Source organism: Telopea speciosissima, chromosome 5 (genome assembly GCF_018873765.1).
Source record: "Telopea speciosissima isolate NSW1024214 ecotype Mountain lineage chromosome 5, Tspe_v1, whole genome shotgun sequence".
Classification (NCBI taxonomy): domain Eukaryota; kingdom Viridiplantae; phylum Streptophyta; class Magnoliopsida; order Proteales; family Proteaceae; genus Telopea; species Telopea speciosissima.
In genome coordinates, this window is record NC_057920.1 from 46,848,027 (window position 1) to 46,855,913 (window position 7,887).

The 7,887-nt window shown below is 43.3% G+C and overlaps 1 non-coding gene across 1 annotated transcript; it reads right to left on the minus strand.

Moving 5' to 3' along the window:
• Positions 1 to 715: 715 nt before the first annotated feature.
• LOC122663445 lies at positions 716 to 822 on the minus strand. The gene has a single exon (XR_006333117.1). It is a non-coding gene; the product is annotated as a small nucleolar RNA R71 (small nucleolar RNA).
• Between the last annotated feature and the right edge of the window lie 7,065 nt (positions 823 to 7,887).

Genomic DNA, 7,887 nt, shown 5'->3' on the forward strand with positions numbered 1-7,887 from the left:
AGGTTTAGTTTTAATTCCCCCAACCCTTTAAAATCATATGTGTAACCGTTCATCGGGGGCAGCACGTGGAATTGCACAACCGCCAACGCCAGGTAAGTATTTTCATTTGTTTTAAATTAGTTATTTTTTTTACCTTTTAGTTCTGATTTTTATTTTTATTAATTATTTTTATTAGTTATCACGTTTTAATTTTTAGTTTTAATTTCTGTTTAATTAGCACGTTCAGCCTGTGTTGTGTTTTATGCATGGTTGGCGTTCTTTGCAATCCAACCTGACTGCCCTTGACCTAGAAATAGAGCGATCTGTCGCTAGACCTAAGGATAATAATATTAAAATGGGTGACGAAAACCAGCCAGGAAGGCCGCTGAGTGAGCACTTCACTCCAACTGCCTATCCCCCTGCATCTTGTATTCAGTTGCCTGCCATTCAAGCTGCTCAATATGAAATCAAGTCCAGCATCATACAGATGTTACCATCCTATTATGGATTTGCTAATGAGGAGCCTTACAAGCATCTTGATGAGTTCTTAGAGGTGTGCTCTACAATCAAATTCCAAAACCTCCCTGAAGATGCCCTAAAGCTACTTCTATTCCCATTTTCCTTAAAGGACAAAGCCAAACACTGGCTTCATTCCCTAGATTCGGTTAGGATTTCTACATGGGCGAGAATGCAGTAGGAATTTCTGAAAAAATTCTTCCCCATTGGCGGGACTAATAGCCTTAGAAGAGCTATTACTAGTTTCTCCCAATTAGAGGGCGAACAATTTCATGAAGTGTGGGAGAGACTCAAAGAATTACTTAGGAAGTGCCCCCACCACGCTGTCCCGAAATGGCAGTTAGTCCAGTGCTTTTATGATGGCCGACATGATCGACATAGGCAGATGGTAGACTCCTCTTGTGGTGGAACATTTATGCGCACAAGAATGAGACGAAAGCATGGGATCTTTTTGAAACCCTTAGTGAGAATTCCCAACATCATGCTTCGGCTTCTTGGACTGAGATTCCACACACACGGCAACCAAAGAAGGGTGGTCTCTATGAGATCAACCCAACTGTAGAGATGACTACTAAGGTTGACATGCTGTCCAAAAAATTGACTATCTGATGTCTGTAGGACAACATCCTATGTCCCCTTTCCCAATGAGTTTCCCTCCACCCAATCAGACTAAAGCCTGTGCCCTATGTGTTAGCCCTAGTCATTATGTGACAAACTGCCCTTCGGTTGCACAATACCCTGAGTTTGTTCAGGAACAGGTGCAAACGGCTCAAAGTTTCCCTACACCGGGTATTGATCCTTTTTTCAATACTTATAACCCGGGATGGCGAAACCACCTAAACCTTTCATGGAGAAACTCAGTACCTAATAACCCTCCAAACCCACCATATAGGCCACCATTTAATATTCAAACCAATACCTATATGGGTGGACAGCCACCATATCCTCAACCCCAACAGAATGAATCCTATGAGGAAAAGGTGCTAAAAGCATTAAATGGACTCGAGCAGAACACACAACTACTTCACTCACATACTCAGTCCATTAATAAGCTAGAGAACCAACTGGGTCAGTTAGCTGATGCTATAAGTTGGAGGGGGGTTGGCCAATTGCCAAGTCAGCCAATAGGTAACCCAAATAGTCAAACGGGTCGAGGGAGAGAGCAAGTCCAGTCGATCACAGTCCTACGAAGCGGCACAAGGGTGAAAAAACCTGATGCACCCTTAGCCACTAATGGGACGCTGCCCACTAGTTCTCAAGGTCAGGGAGAGGCTGAGTCAACCCGAGAGAAATCCGGTGGTGATGTAGACACATATGATTCCATTACTGAAACACTACCTGTGAAACCCATTCATCAGTTCCCAAGGAAGGGGCTGCACATTCCTATTGTGGAGGGACCATCACCTGATTCTTACATTCCAAAGGTCCCTTTTCCCCAAGCCCTTCAGACACCATCTTACCCCCTTCAGGGTAAACAGGGTGAAAAGATGCAAGAGATGATCGACTTGTTCCAACAAGTTCGCATCAATCTCCCCCTCTTGGATGCTATCAAGCAAGTTCCTGCTTACGCTAAGTTTTTGAAAGACCTTTGCACCCAAAAGCGTAAGTTGAGAACTCAAATCCCTAAGACCGTCCATTTGACTGAACAGGTTAGTTCGGTAATTTCCAGCCACCTACCCCCTAAGCTTAAGGACTCAGCTGCACCTCTTATTTCTTGCATCATTAGAGATCTCTCCATAAGTAGGGCACTACTTGATTTAGGGGCTAGTGTGAATATCTTGCCTAGTTCAGTCTATGACAGATTTTGTTTAAGAGATTTGAAACCCACTGAGGTCATCCTTCAGTTGGCTGATCATTCAATCAAGACACCTCGTGGTTTGTTAAAGGATGTTTTAGTAAAGGTGAAAGAATTATACTTTCCTATGGACTTCCTTGTCCTGGATATGGATACAGCCACAACAGCCAAGCTTCCCCCTATCATTTTAGGGTGCCATGGACATCTCTTTTGGGAATAAGACGCGTAGGCTTAACATCTTTAATGCATCCTTAGGTTCCTTTCGAGAGGAAGAGTGTTTTGCGTTGGATTTATTAGACGAAGTTGTGGGTGATCACACTTCTCACATGCTTATTGATGACCCTTTGCAGCACTATGTAATGCTTGGAGCTGAGTCTGAGGCATATACTAAAGAGGTGCATACTTTGCTAGATTCCTCACCCTCTTTCGGCTCCTTGGTATGATTTGATCCTTGACCCTCCATGAGTCAGTCTGAGTCTGGCTGAAGACTCTAAACATAGCGCTTTGTGGGAGGCAACCCACTATTTTTTTATTATTTATTTGGTACTTTTGTGTTTTTGTGTTTGTTTGCTTTTGTTTTTTTTTAGGTAGCGGCTATTAATTGCTGGATGCATTGTTCTGTCGTATATTGCTGATTTCTGGTACACTCCTTCCCTTAACCCTGTTTTTATTCTTCTGCATGCATAACGACACTGCATACTTTAAGTGTGGGGGGGGTGTGTGACGGATTGGCAGATTTTTATTTTTTGGCTTTTGGTAAGTTTTACATGTCTCTCTGTTACTTTGATGCGAAATGCAAGAGAGAGAGAGAGAGACTTAGAAACCCTAATCTGAAGTAATGAAAACCCTGTTGAGAGGACAGTAGCTAGTATGTATCCTAAGGTGGGTTTTGACTCAGACAATAAGAGCCCCATCTTGTTTGAAGGGACAGACCACCTAGCTGTCTTGTGTTTCTTTGAGCTTTTAGTTAGGAGCTGAGACCAAGTTTAGTTTTGGCGTGACATGAAAATAAAAAAATAAAAAAAAAACAGAGAAAGAAAAAGAAATAAATAAAAGTAAGAGTTGAATTCCTTGGAGCAAGACAGGGCACTCCGCCTCAGGAAGCGAGGTGACTTGATCGACACTCCTTGGGGTGAAACCTCTAAAAAAGAACTCTAGCATCACTATCCTTGAGGATATATGTAAGAAACAAAGCTACCAAGTAGCTTGGGTGTCTTGTGTAGTGACCCTGCATGGCATTTGAGAAACAGTAGTGGAGTAACAAATGGAGTTCATTGTTTTGAAGAAAAAAAAAAAGAAGGAAGAAATGTCATTGCCTTGGTACAATTGTATGGTAAAAAATGCTCCGAAACCTAAAGTCCTTGGGGCCCTTGACGTCATGAGTGGTCTTACCTTAAGTAAGATGGTGTTTGGAAGATATGGGGAGATTCCCTAGTTAGGATGTGTACTTGTTGCTAGAATCAATATTAGGTATTAAGAGCTTAAGTGTGGGGGTACCTTTGTCTTCTTGATCTTAAGTAGAGCATCTTAGTTTCGGGTATGGTGTGTGCTTCTTACCCATTGTCAAAATTTAAACTTGCAATCATGAATTTTGTGTGTATATTCTCTGCAAACACTCACGAGACAAAACTCGTCCACTAGGGGTAACCTAGGGGTTTAAAGGCTTGTTGCACATGCTAAGTGCAACCGTGATTCCTACGAAAGTGAGTTAGGTTTTGTTAAGTGGATCTGAATTAGAACTCTATGCTTGGATGATTAATTCATCCCAAGCACCTTCTTATTTATAAGAATAATAGAATAGTAAAATATGTACATGAGCAATGTGGGACTAAACCACATAATACAAAACTAATTAAATAACAAAGAAAGGTCCAGAATACCCCCATGGTATTCTGGCCATATATCTAATACTCCCCCTCAAGTTGGAGCATATATATCATGCATGCCCAACTTGACTAAGATAGGATGAAACAGCTTGCTACTCAGTCCCTTAGTGAACACATCAGCCAGTTGATCAGTAGACTTCACAAAAGGAACACAAATGAGGCCGGCCTCAAGCTTCTCCTTGATGAAATGTCGGTCAACCTCCACGTGTTTAGTACGATCATGCTGGACAGGGTTATGAGCAATGCTAATGGCTGCTTTATTGTCATAATAAAGCATCATGGGAAGATGGACAGCAACACCGATATCCTATAATAATCATCTAAGCCACGAAGTTCACAAATTCCTTGGGCCATCGACGAAACTCGCCAAGATGACCTGCCACAACATTCGCTCTTGCTACGCCATGTGACAAGGTTCCACCAACAAAGAAACAGAACTAGAGATAGATTTCTGTCGAGACACCCATTGTCGGCATGATAGGCTTCAATCTTAAGGTGACCCGTGGAGATAGAAGGATTCCCTTTCTGGAGCGGACTTCAAATACCTCAAAATACGACGGACTGCATCCATATGAGAGGAATAGGGATCATGCATGAACTGGCTCACCAAACTCACAGCAACTGCAATGTCAGGTCATGTGTGAGAAAGGTAGATTAACTTGCCTACTAACCGCTGATAAATACCTTTGTCAACAGGCTCACCCTCTTTCTCCCTAAGTTTTGTAGTAGCTTCCATAGGAGTATCTGAAAGATGACAGCCTAGCAGCCCTGTGTCAATCAATAGATCAAGGACATATTTTCTTTGAGAAAGAAAGATGCCCTTTGAAGAGCAAGCAACTTCTATCCCTAGAAAATATTTCAGAGGACCAAGATCTTTGACCTCAAACTCACGACCAAGGAGGAGCTTCAAATCCCTGATAGCATCACCATCATTACCAGTGACCACAATATCATCCACATAGACTATGAGAAGAGTTACCTTGTCACCAACTCGTCTGATAAACAAAGTGTGATCAGCATTACTCTGCCTATAACCTGCTGAAATCATAGCCTTGTGAAATCTGCCAAACCATGCCCTAGGTGACTGTTTCAGCCCATAAAGTGCACGCTTCAGTCTACAGACCTTGCCCTTGGTCCTGTCATCAGAGAATCCTGGTGGAATGTCCATATAGACCTCCTCCTCAAGCTCCCCATGGAGGAAGGCATTCTTGACATCTAACTGTTGAAGATCCCACCCAAGATTTATAGCACAAGATAACAGCACCCGAACAGTGTTGAGCTTCGCCACCGGTGCAAAGGTCTCCTGATAGTCAACTCCATAAGTTTGAGTGAACCCCTTTGCAACCAGACGTGCCTTATATCGATCCACAGAACCATCAGCCTTCTGTTTGACCACGAAGACCCATCTACATCCAACTGGTTTCTTTCCCGGAGGAAGAGTCACAAGCTCCCATGTATTATTTTTATGTAGTGCTCTCATTTCTTCCAACATTGCTGCCTTCCACTTTCCATCTGTAGATGCTTCCTACCAAGTTTTAGGAATCGAAACAAAAGAAAGAGAAGATACAAAAGCACGAAAAGATGGAGAAAGAGAGCTATAAGAAACAACACGAGATATGGGATATAAAGTACAAGTTCTAGTACCTTTGCGGTGAGCAATAGGTAGGTCGGAAGAAGAGGGATTACCAAGAGATGGAGGATCTGGATCTGGAGCCGGCAATTGGATGGGTATTGGTGCTAAAGGGGATTGCAACTGCCCTCTGTTGGTTCTGCCCCTTGTGTAGGTGAGTATGTTGGAATTGTCAATTCTCTTCTGAAATGCACCAATAGTTCTCTGGACTGGAGTCAGCTCCCCCTGAATAGGAACATTAACAACACTATTTTCTATGGTCTCCCCCTGTAAAGGATTCCCATTAGGTGAGGGAGGAATAGCCGGAGGAGGTTGGACATCATCCAAAGGAGGTTGGGCATCAGTCAAAGGAGGTTGGGCAGCAGCCGTGGGTGCCATCAAAGGAGGCTAGACAGCAGCCAAAGGAACCTCTAGTGGAGGAATCTCAAAGGGCACATCTTCACTAGAACTCTCCCCTTGAAGAGGTGGTGAAGAATAATAAGAAAGGGCCTCATGGAAAACAACATCCATACTCACCAAGGTACGACGGGAAGGGGGATGGTAACACTTATAACCTTTCTGGGTTGGAGAATAACCCAAGAAAATACAACGGAGCCCACGAGGCTCAAGCTTGCCTGGAGATCTGGTATCCCTAGCATAACACACACACCCAAATACTTTGGGAGGGACAATAAAGGAGGAATGGCCCAGTAAAATATCAGAGGGGGTACGGGAATTAAGAACCCGAGATGGGAGCCTATTGATGAGCTAGGCGACAGTGAGAACCGCATCCCCCCAATATTGAGAAGGAACATTCCTCCCAAACATCAAAGCCCGGGCCATTTCCAACAAATGGCGGTTTTTCCTTTCTGCCACACCATTCTGGGCAGGGGTATCAACACAACTAGTTTGGTGAATGATGCCATGATCAGCCAAATATTTTTGAAATTGTGATTCAAACTCGGTTCCATTATCACTTCTCAATATTTGGAGAGTAGCCTGGAACTGAGTTTGAATCATCTTATGAAAATGCTGAAAACATGAGAAAACCTGATTTTTAGTGTGCAAAAGATATACCCAAGTGTTCCGAGAATGACAATCAATAAAAGAGACAAACCAGCGATGACCAGAAATAGAGGGCTTGCGACTAGGGCCCCAAACATCAGAATGTACCAAATTAAAACAAGAAGAACTCCTTTTATTTGAAATAGGATAATTTGAACGTGTCTGTTTGGCCAGAACACAAGCCTCACAAAAAAAGTCATCCTTAGTATGTAGGGTGACCAAACGAGGAAATAAATGAGCTAAAATTCCTAAAGGGGGGTGACCTAACCGAGAGTGCCACTGGTAAAGTTCAGAAGAGACCAAGGAGTTCTGATGCAGCGGAGAAGGCAATGGTGGTGGAGAGAAGCGACCGTCATCAAGCAGGTACAAGCCACCATGCACTTTACCCAATCCAATCGTCTTCCCAGAGGCCAGATCCTGAAACACACAATGAGATGGAAAAAAAGTGACTTTGCAGTTAAGATCACGAGTAATACTACTAATGGAAAGAAGGTTAGTAGTAAAATTAGGAATATGTAAAACAGAAGACAAGGGAAGAGAGGAAGTGCAGTTGATGAGTCCTTTTCCAGATATTGAAGAAAGGGACCCATCAGCCACTTTGACCTTATCTTTCCCAGAAGTGGGAGAATATCTGTGAAACAGACTAGAAGAACCGGTCATATGATCTGTAGCTCCAGAATCTATGATCCAAGGATGGGAAGCCACAGAGGCACAATGACCTACAAATGGAATACCTGACCGGGCAAAGTGTGAACCTGAAGGAGCTGAGGAATTAGCAGTAGCTGATGTAGTAGAGGCAGTAGCAGCGGAAGTCCTGAGCATACGTAGGAGGGCCTGTAGATCATCCTGGGATAGACCAGTGTCAGTAGCAGGAGTTGCAGTAACAGTCTCAGTCTGATGGGCCTTGGTCTTTGTCTTTATCTTTGTCTTGGCAGCCCTTTTAGCTTCAAAATCAGCCGATTTCCCATGAAGTTTCCAGCACTTCTCCTTGGTGTGGTAAGGTTTGTGACAGTACTCACAAACAACAGACTTTGTAG